The 10,083-nt window shown below is 42.0% G+C and overlaps 1 protein-coding gene across 1 annotated transcript in view; it reads right to left on the bottom strand.

Moving 5' to 3' along the window:
• LOC116811289 (G antigen 10-like) overlaps positions 1 to 10,083 on the bottom strand; it is a 33,550-nt gene that overhangs the window by 9,238 nt on the left and 14,229 nt on the right. The window lies entirely within an intron of this gene.

The raw sequence follows: 10,083 nt of genomic DNA, 5'->3' as shown, positions 1-10,083 counted from the left end.
AGGAGGCGGAGGTTGAAGTGAGCCGAGATTGTGCCACTGCACTCCAGCCTGGGTGATAGAGATCCCGTCTCAAAAGAAAAAAAAAAACACCTCTGCTCCCCAAATGTTTGGGGAGACTGATTCGAGTAATAATAAAACTCCAATCTCCCGTACAGCCAGCTCTGTGTGAATTACTTTTTCTTTATTGCAATTCCCCTCTCTTGATAAATCGGTTCTGTCTAGGCAGCAGGCAAGGTGAACCCACTGGGCAGTTACACTATGACACAGGATTGTAAAATTACAGCTATCTGTTTGGGAACAAAAGGAAAGCAGTATTGGCCGGGTGCGGTGGCTCACGCCTGTAATCTCAACACTGTGGGAGGCTGAAGTGGGAAGATCACCTGAGGTCAGGGCTTCAAGACCATCCTGGCCAACATAGTGAAACCCTGTCTCTAATAAGAACACAAAAAAATTAGCCAAGCATGGTGGCATGCACATGTAGTCCCAGCTGTAGTCCCAGCTACTTGGGAGGCTGAGGCAGGAGAATCACTTAAACCTGGGAGGCAGAGGTTTCAGTGAGCCGAGGTCTCATCACTGCACTCCAGCCTGGGTGACAGAGTGAGAAGGAGGCAGTATTGTGTGACTCAGTTCCCAAGCTTAACTTTCGCTTTGACATAGTGAGTTTGGGTTAGCAAAGGTTCTGTCTTCTTTAACAACAACTCACCCCCAACTAGTTTCTCTGCCTCCGTTTTGGTCCCTTGATTTAGTCAGCTTCATGGCAATAAAAAAAGATGGTTAATGTGTTCAAATTTAAAGAGCTGAATTAATGAGCCATTCCCAAAGGTTTTGGCAGAGTTAAAGAAACCGATGATAAGACACTTGGGGAATAGCAACATGAAGAAGCCATTACCATCCCTAGATGTGAGGAGCAAGGGGAGGAAGTTGTATTAGTAGAACCCAGGGATCACAACTGGAACAGTAGAAGAGGGGCCACCAGATGGGAGCCGTGGGCTATAAGGAACTACAGCCACTGATGGAACCACAGCCAGGCAGGGAAGGAGGGAGGGATGGATAAATATCCACAAAATTTCTTTCTAACCACACTCTGATTTGCTGGGGCCCACTTCCTCCCACCCCACCCTTCCCCTCACCACACACACACATTGTCCAAATTCAACCTGAAATTAGAGGAATAGTGGTTTTAAAACATGTCTTCAAATTCTTTTACATTGCTTTCATCAAGGGGTGCAGTCTAATTCTCCCCCACTTAAATATAGGCCAGAATTAAGGACTCATCTCTAACAAATAGAATGTAGTGGAAGTAATGCTACATGAATTTTGAGGTTAATCCATAAAAGACAATACAGCTTCTGCTTGGCTCTCACTTTTGGGATGCTTGCCTTTGGAACACAGCCATGAGGAAGCCTAAGCCACTTGGAGAGGACATGTGTAAGTAAGTATTCTGGCCAAAAGCCCCTGCAGAGGTCTGTAGGGGAGAAAAATAATCTTTTCCTCTATGCATCTTAGGTTCTCCAGATGGGGCCCTATAAATTACATTTGTCAATAATAGACTGACAAGAGAAAAACAAATAGAAGTTTTTATTAACATATGCATTGCACATGTACACATGGGACTACCTAGCAATGAGTAACCCAAACTGGTGGTTAGAACCTGGATTTATATACCATCTTAGGCTAAAACAAAGGAAAAGGGGTTTGGGGCTTCTGGGCAAGGGAGGCAAGTTATGGAAAGATGACCAGGAAAAGTAGAGTAAACAAGGATTGTTCAGTAAGGTTAGTAATGTAGATTTAAGTCTACATTCTCCATTGATAAGAGTTAAGAATCCTCCTCTTCCTGGTATGGAAGAGGGAGGCACCTTTCACAAATAGAAACTTCCCTTATAAATGTAAATTGCCTTTACAAAAGAAAAACTTGTGCCATTTCTAGAGATTTTCTTGCATCTGTTAGTTCTCAATGGCCTTTAGCTCAAAATAATTCATGTGCCAAAGAGGCATATTTTGGGGTGGCATATTCTAGTATCCTTCAGGTGACTGCTGACAGCCAGCATTAAACACCAGACAAGTGAGTGAGAATACCTTCAGGATGATGCCAGCTCCAGCTGCTGTCTGACTGTAACCTCATGAGAGACTCTCAACTGAGAACTGCCTAGCTAAGCTCAGTCAACCCCCAGATCTGTGAGAGATCATAATAATAAATGGTTATGTAACTGCCCAAGGGGTTCACCTAGCCCACTGCCTAGACAGAGCTGATTCACCAAGACAAGGGAATTGCAATAGAGAAAGAGTAATTCATGCAGAGCCAGCTGTGCGGCAGACCATAGTTTTATTATTACCCAAATCAGTCTCTCCAAGCATTCAGGGAGCAGAGTTTTTAAGGACAACTTGGTGGGTGGGGGGAAGCCAGTGAGCCAGGAGTGCTGATTGGTCAGAGATGAAATCATAGGGAATTGAAGTTGTCTTCTTGTGTTCAGTCAGTTCCTGGGTGGGGGCCACAAGATCAGATGAGCCAGTTTATTGATCTGGGTGGCACCAGCTGATCCATCAAGTGCAGGGTCTACAAAATATCTCCAGCACTGATCTTAGGAGCAGTTTAGGGACGGTCAGAATCTTGTAGCCTCCAGCTGCATGACTCCTAAACCATAATTTATAATCTTGTGGCTAATGTTAGTCCTACAGAGGCAATCTAGTCCCCAGGCAAGAAGGAGGTCTGCTTTGGGAAAGGGCTGTTACTGTCTTTGTTTAAGCTATAAACTATAAACAAGTTCCTCCCAAAGTTAGTTCTGCCTACACCTAGGAATGAACAAGGACGGCTTGGAGGTTAGAAGCTAGATGGAGTCAGTTAAGTTAAATCTGTTTCATTGTCTCAGTCGTAATTTTGCAAAGGCAGTTTCAGTTATGTTGTTTTATGTCATTAAGTTTGAGGTGGTTTGTTATACAACCGTAGACAACCAGAAATCTGAAAGCCCACATGATGCAGCCTGTTAGGGGGTTAGCCTTTTGGGCAGGGAGCAAGGCAAAGAAAGAGCAGAAAATTGGTCTGGGGAAGTTCAGAAAGGATAACCAACACATTTCCTTTAAATTCCTCCTGCACAGTGAGGACTAAGCTCTGATTTTTTATCTTGCCCAAATTCCTATCTAAGGGCCCTGGGGAGTCGTGCCCTACAAACCATAAATTCTCATCAGATGGGTTTTATTTAACCCTACATATCATGACTTACTTTCCAACCTGACTCTGGCATAACATTATGAGACAAGGAAGAAAATACAAAATTTTACCACAAAACGTTTCTTCTCCATGTCTTGAAATGGCCCTGCAAAGCTGTCCTTTGTGGCGGAAAATTTGCATCTGCAAAGAATCTCTATTAACATAGCTAGCTCTTTTTCTTCTGGGCCCTCCCAATCCTGAAGAGATTAACTAAAAGTTTAGCACCTTTTAAAGATCTGAATAGGAAAATTTTGTCATCTGTTGTCTCTAAGGGCAGCCTCAATAAAACTTCAAAAGAACCTTGGTCTCCACAATCTTTTATCTTAACCTGAACATTTCCTTTCTATAGATCCCAGGTCTTTAGACAAACTCAACCAATTGTCAACTAGAAAATGCTTAAATTTACCCATAGCCTGGAAGCCCCTCTACTTTGAGTTGTCCTGCCTTTCTGGACCAAACCAGTGTATTTCTTAAATGTATTTGATTGCTGTCTCATGCCTCCCTAAAATGTATAAAACCAAGCTGCACCCCGACCACCTTGGGCACATGTTCTCAGGACCTCCTGAGGGCTGTGTCATGGGCCATGGTCACTCATATTTGGCTCGGAATAAATCCCTTCAAATATTTTACAGAGTTTGACTCTTTTTGTCGACAACAGTATAGCCAGAATAACTCATCCACCATGCTGACCTGGAACCTGGTCACTCCTGTGATGAGAACTCTTCATTGCCTACAAGTGAAAGCCTAAGCCTGGCACACAAGAACTGCCAGGGCTTTGCATTCCCTGCTTCTCAGTACCATCTCCAGACAATTCCTGCTGTGTGATTTATTTTAATGATTATCCTGGAGTTTTTATATTTCTCCCCACACACTCCGCTGTTTCTTTCCTCCAAGTATTTTTATGACTTGCCCTTTAGAATATGCTTTCCATTCTTTTTTTACTTTTCCACTTATCAGTCTTAAGCATCACCTCCTTTATGAGTTGGGTCTAAAAATTATGTATATCTATATCTAGATATAGATATATATATCTGTTTCTTATATATTTCTTTAATATGTTATCCTAATATAATAAAACCATCTGTCAGTCTGGGTCTGCCTCCTGTTAAACAAAAAATTATTCATGACACTTGTTAAAGATTGTAAGACAGACTTTATCCAGGGGGACCACTACAATGGAGTTTTGCAGTAGGGGAGAGGGGTTGGATGTAACTCTGAATACAACAAGGAAAAGTCAGAATTTGTACCCAAGGGGTGGCGTGGGGGGCCAGTAAATGAAAACTTACTAAAAGGAGATATCAAGGGTAAGGGAAGATTCTGATTAAACCGACCTAACAGGATTCTTGCTGAAGACAGGCCAGGGGGATCAGACACCGCCTGGGGGATGGTGGAGAATGAGGAACCCGATCAGATAGCAAGGATGATTGGATATCAAGAATGGGTAATTCTGGCTAAATTTACTTACCATGATCCTGGACAAAATTAGACTATGCAGAGACAAACACAGAAGCCTAACAGTCAGGGCCTCAATGAGAAGAAAATTCAAAGTAGCCTGAGTAGAGTTTGGTCAAGGAGAGAGACTCTTTATCACCTCCCTACAGGGGAAGCTCCTAAAAGGCTAGGAAAAGCTTTCATTCATGTTTGTATCTCAACACACAGCACCTGCCCATAGAGATGGCCTGAACGGAGGCCCAGGCTTTTATTTGTCTGGAGTCTAGACTGTAAGGACTATGAAGGACAGGGACCATTTTAGTCTCATTCACAACTCTAACCCCAATGCCTCATACAAGGACTGGCAAGCAGGTGCTCAAAAACAGCCCTTAAGGAGGGGAGGTAGGGCAAGATGGCTGAGTAGAAGCTTCCAATTATTGTCCATCCTGTAGGAACACCAAATTGAACAACTATCCACACACAAAAAAGGACCTTCATAAGAACCAAAAATAAGATGAGTGATCACAGTGCCTGGTTTTAACATCATATCTTGGAAAGAGGCACTGAAGAGGGTAGGAAAGACAGTCTTTTTGTTTCAGTTGAAAATTGATATGATTTGGATCTGTGTCCCTGCCCAAATCTCATGTGGAATTGTAATCCCCAATGTTGTAGAAGGGGACTGGTGGGAGGGGATTGGATCATGGGGGCAGATTTTCCCCTTGCTGTTCTTATGATAGTTAGTGAGTTCTTATGAGAGGTGGTTGTTTAAAAGTGTGTAGCACCTCCCCCTTCTCTGTCTCGTCCTCCTGCTCTAGTCATGTAAGACGTGCCTGCTTCTCTTTTGCCTTCTGCCATGATTATAAGTTTCCTGAGACTCCCCAGAAGCTATCACGCTTTCTTTACAGCCTGTGGAAACATAAGCCAATTAAACCTCTTTTCTTTATAAATTACCCAGTCTCCGGTATTTCTTTATAACAATGCAAGAACTGACCAACACAGAAATGCTCTGTTGGGGTTTTTTAAAAAAGTTTTTGGGGTACAGGTGGTTTTCGGTTACATGGAAAAGTTCTTTAGTGGTGAGTTCTGAGATTTTGATGCACCTGTCACACAAGCAGTGTGCCCAACATGTAGTCTTTTATCCCTCGTGCCCTCCCCACCTGCCCCCCAACCCAGTCCCCAATGTCCATTATATCATTCCTATGCCTTTGTGTCCTCATAGCTTAGTTCCTACTTATAAGTAAGAACATATGATATTTGGTTTTCCATTCTTGAGTTACTTCACTTAGAATAATGGCCTCCATTCAAGTTGCTGCCAAAGACACTATTTCATCCCTTTTTATGTCTGAGTATGATTCTATATGCCACATTTTCTTTATCTACTTGTTGGTTGATGGGCACTTAAGTTGGTTCCATATTTTTGCAACTGTGAATTGTGCTTCTATAAACATGCATGTGTGTGTCTTTTTCATATAATGACTTCTTTTCCTTTGGGTAGATACCCAGTGGCGGGATTGCTGGATTAAATGTTAGTTCTATTTTTAGTTCTTTAAGGAATCTCCATACTGTTTTCCCATTGGTTGTACTAGTTTACATTCCCACCAGCAGTGTAAAAGTGTTCTCTTCTCCACATCCACACCAGCACCTATTGTTTTTTGACTTTTTAATTATGGCCATTCTTGTAGCAATAAGGTGGTATCTCATTGTGTTTTTAATTTGCATTTCCCTGATAATTAGTGATGTTGAGCATTTTTTTCCATATGTTTGTTGGCTGTTTGTATATCCTCTTTTGAGAATTTTCTATTCATTTCCTTTGCCCACTTTTTTATGGGATTATTATTATTATTTTGCCAATCTGTTTGAGTCCCATAAAGATTCTGGGTATTAATTCTTTGTTGGATGCATAGTTTGTGAATATTTTCTCCCACTCTGTGGGTTGTCTGTTTACTCTGCTAATTATTTCTTTTGCTAGGCAGAAGCTTTTGTTTAATTAAGTCCCATTTATTTTTGTCTGGCAGCTTGGGTGCCAGCTCAGCCACAGTAGGATAGAGCACTAAGTATATTCTTAAGTTTCCAAATTCCAGTCCTTGGCTCCCAGATGGCATCTTCTGGCCCACCCAAGGCTAGAGGGAACTCACCACCCTGAAGGAAAAGACACAAGCGTGGCTGGATTCACCACCTGCTGATTGTAGAGCCCTTGGGCCTAGGTTGAACATAGGTGGTAACCAGGAAGTGGTCACTATGGGCCTTGCACAAGACCCAGTGCTATGCTGGCTTTGGGTCTGACCCAATGCTGTCCCAGTGGTGGTAGCCACAGTGTTACCGGGGGGGAGGGGGGTCCTTGTTCTTAGAGCTCCCAAGATGGTGGCGACAAGCCTCTTGTTCTTTGACCTGGGGTTCTTGGCCTCACAGATTCCAAGGAATGGAATCTTGGGCCATGTGGTGAGTGTTATAGCTCCATTCAGCTCAGTTAGGACGAACCCTGAGCACTTAGCCCACGCAGGAACAATGGCGAGCCTCCAGCCCAATTGGGAGTGGCAATGGGAGCTGCCTCACTGGATCAGAAGTGCAGTGGACACCCTGCCAGATCCAGAGGGGTGGAAGTCAGTGGTGGGTCTGCGACGGTGGCAAACACAGTGGTGGACAGCGAGCGAAAGCTCAGCTCGAGCCATAACAAACACAGACCAGAAGAGTGTGCAGTTGCAAGATTTAATAAAGTGAAAACAGAGTTCCCATAAAATGGGAGGGGACCCAAAGGGGGTTGCCGTTGCCAGCTTGAATCTCTGAGTTTATATCCCGATCATTGTCCCTCCTCCTGTGCTCTCAGGTGATAGATGATTGGCTATTTCTTTACCTCCTGTTTTTGCCTAATTCACATTTTAGTGAGCTCTCTTTACTACCTGATTGGTCAGATGTGAGCTATGTTGCAAGCCCCATGTTTAAAGGTGGATGCAGTCACCTTCCCAGCTAGGCTTAGGGATTCTTAGTCGGCCTAGGAAATCCAGCTATTCCTGTCTCTCAACAGAGATGCTTGTGTTACCCTTCTCCCAGCTCCAGACAGCTCAGCACAGACAGAGAGACTCCATTTATTTGAGAGAAAGGAAGGGAAGAGAACAAGAGTCTCTGCCATGTAGTGCAAATAATTCTACCAAATCTTACTCAAGAGCACCAAGATGGTACCTCTGTGAGTCTTCAAAAGCCACAGCATTACTGGGCTTAGGGGACCACAAATGCAGCTATGGTTGCAGTGACCAGAGACTTAGACCACAATATTCAAGTCCCTTCAAATACTTGAAAAACCTTCCCAAGAAGGACAGGTATAAAGAAGCCCAGACTGCAAAGACTACAATAAATACCTAATTCTTCAACTCCCAGATACTGACGAACATCAACAAGTATCAAGGCTATCCAAGAAAACATGACCTCAACAAGTGAACTAAATAAGGCATCAGGGACCAATCCTGGAGAAACAGATATCTGACCTTTCAAACAGAGAATTCAAAATAGCTGTGTTGAGGAAACTCAAAGAAATTCAAGGTAACAGAAGGAATTCAGAATTCTATCTAATAAATTTACAAAGACATTGAAATAATTTAAAAGAATCAAGAAGAAATTCTGGAGCTGAAAAAAAACGCAATCAACATACTGAAGAATGCTTCAGTCTCTTAACAGCAGACTTGATCAAGCAGCAGAAAGAATTAGTGAGCTTGAAGACAGGCTAATTGAAAATACACAGTCAGGCTGGGCGCAGTGGCTCATGCCTATAATCCCAGCACTTTGGGAAGCCAAGGCAGGCAGATCACTTGAGGTCAGGGGCTCAAGACCAGCCTGGCCAATATGGTGAAATCCCAACTCTACTAAGTATACAAAAAAAATTTAGCTGGATGTGGTGGCAGGGCACCTGTAATTCCAGCTACTCCAGAGGCTGAGGCAGGAGAATCACATGAACCCAGGAGGTGGAGGTTGCAGTGAACCAAGATTGTGCCACTGCACTCCAGCCTGGGCAACAGAATGAAGACTCCATCTAAAAAAGGAAAGGAAATAAAAGAAAAACACAGAGAAGACAAAAGAAAAAAGAATAAAAGAGAATGAAGCACACCTAGAAGATCTAGAAAATAGCCTCAAAAGGGCTAATCTGAATTATTGGCCTAAAAAGGACGTAGAGAGAGAGAGATTTGGGTAGAAAGTTTATTCAAAGGGATAATAACAGATCACTTACCAAACCTAGAGAAAGATATCAATATTTAAGTACAAGAAGATTATAAAACACCAAGCCAATTTAACCCAAAGAAGACTATTTCGAGGCATTTAATAATCAAACTCCCAAAGGTCAAGAATAAAGAAAGGATCCTAAAAGCAGCAAGACAAAAGAAGCAAATAACACAAAAAGGAGCTAAAACTGGAAATCAATAACAAGAAGAATTTTGAAACTATATAAGCACATGGAAGTTAAACGATATGCTCCCAAAAAAACCAGCAGGTCAGTGAAGAAATTAAGAAGAAAATTGAAAAAAGTTCTTGAAACAAATGAAAACAGAAACACAACATACCAAAACTTACGGGATACAGTGAAAGCAGGACTGAGAGGAAAGTTTTAACAATAAGAAACTACATCGAAAAAGTAGAAAATCTTCAAACAAACAACCTAATTTTATATCTTAAAGAACTAGAAAAGCAGTAGCAAACCAATCCAAAATTAGTAGAAGAAATGAGAAAGATCAAGCAGAAATAAATGAACTTAAAATGAAAAGAACAATATGAAAGATCAACAAAACTAAAAGCTGGTTTTCTGAAAAGATAAATGAAATCAACAAAACTTTAATCAGACCAACTAAGAAAAAGAGAGAAGACCCATATAAATAAAATCAGAGATGAAAAGGGAGCCATTACAAATGATACCACAGAAATTCTAATCATTAGAAGCTACTATGAGCAACTATATGCCAATAAATTGGAAAACCTAGAAAAAATTGATAAAAATACACACAACCTACTCAACTTGAACCATGAAGAAATGCAAAACCTGAACAGACCAATAGCAAGTAATGAGATCAAAGCTGTAATAAAAAGTCTCCCAGCAAAGAAAAGGCCAGGATCCAATGGCTTCATTGCTGAATTTTACCAACCATTTAAAAAAGAACTGGCCAGGCGTGGTGGCTTACACCTGTAATCCCAGCACTTTGGGAGGCCAAGGCGGGTGGATCGCAAGGTCAGGAGATCGAGACCAACCTGGCTAACATGGTGAAACCCCGTTTTACTAAAGATAGTCCTTGCTAGGTTTTATGCCTTGCTTCAGGAGAGAAGAGCAGGAGTGTGGGGGAGGTCAGTGTGAACTTCCTGGTTCTGTGGATTTCTGAAATTCGTCTATCTTAAAATATTTAATATGCTAATGTGCCATATTTTGGGGTAGCATGTCCTGAACCACATTGTATGAAAATAGGCTTTTTTAA

The sequence above is a fragment of the Hylobates moloch genome, unplaced genomic scaffold (assembly GCF_009828535.3).
Source record: "Hylobates moloch isolate HMO894 unplaced genomic scaffold, HMol_V3 SCAFFOLD_7, whole genome shotgun sequence".
Taxonomy (NCBI): domain Eukaryota; kingdom Metazoa; phylum Chordata; class Mammalia; order Primates; family Hylobatidae; genus Hylobates; species Hylobates moloch.
Note: the sequence above shows the minus strand (reverse complement) of the source record. Positions and strands in the feature narration are given on the sequence as shown.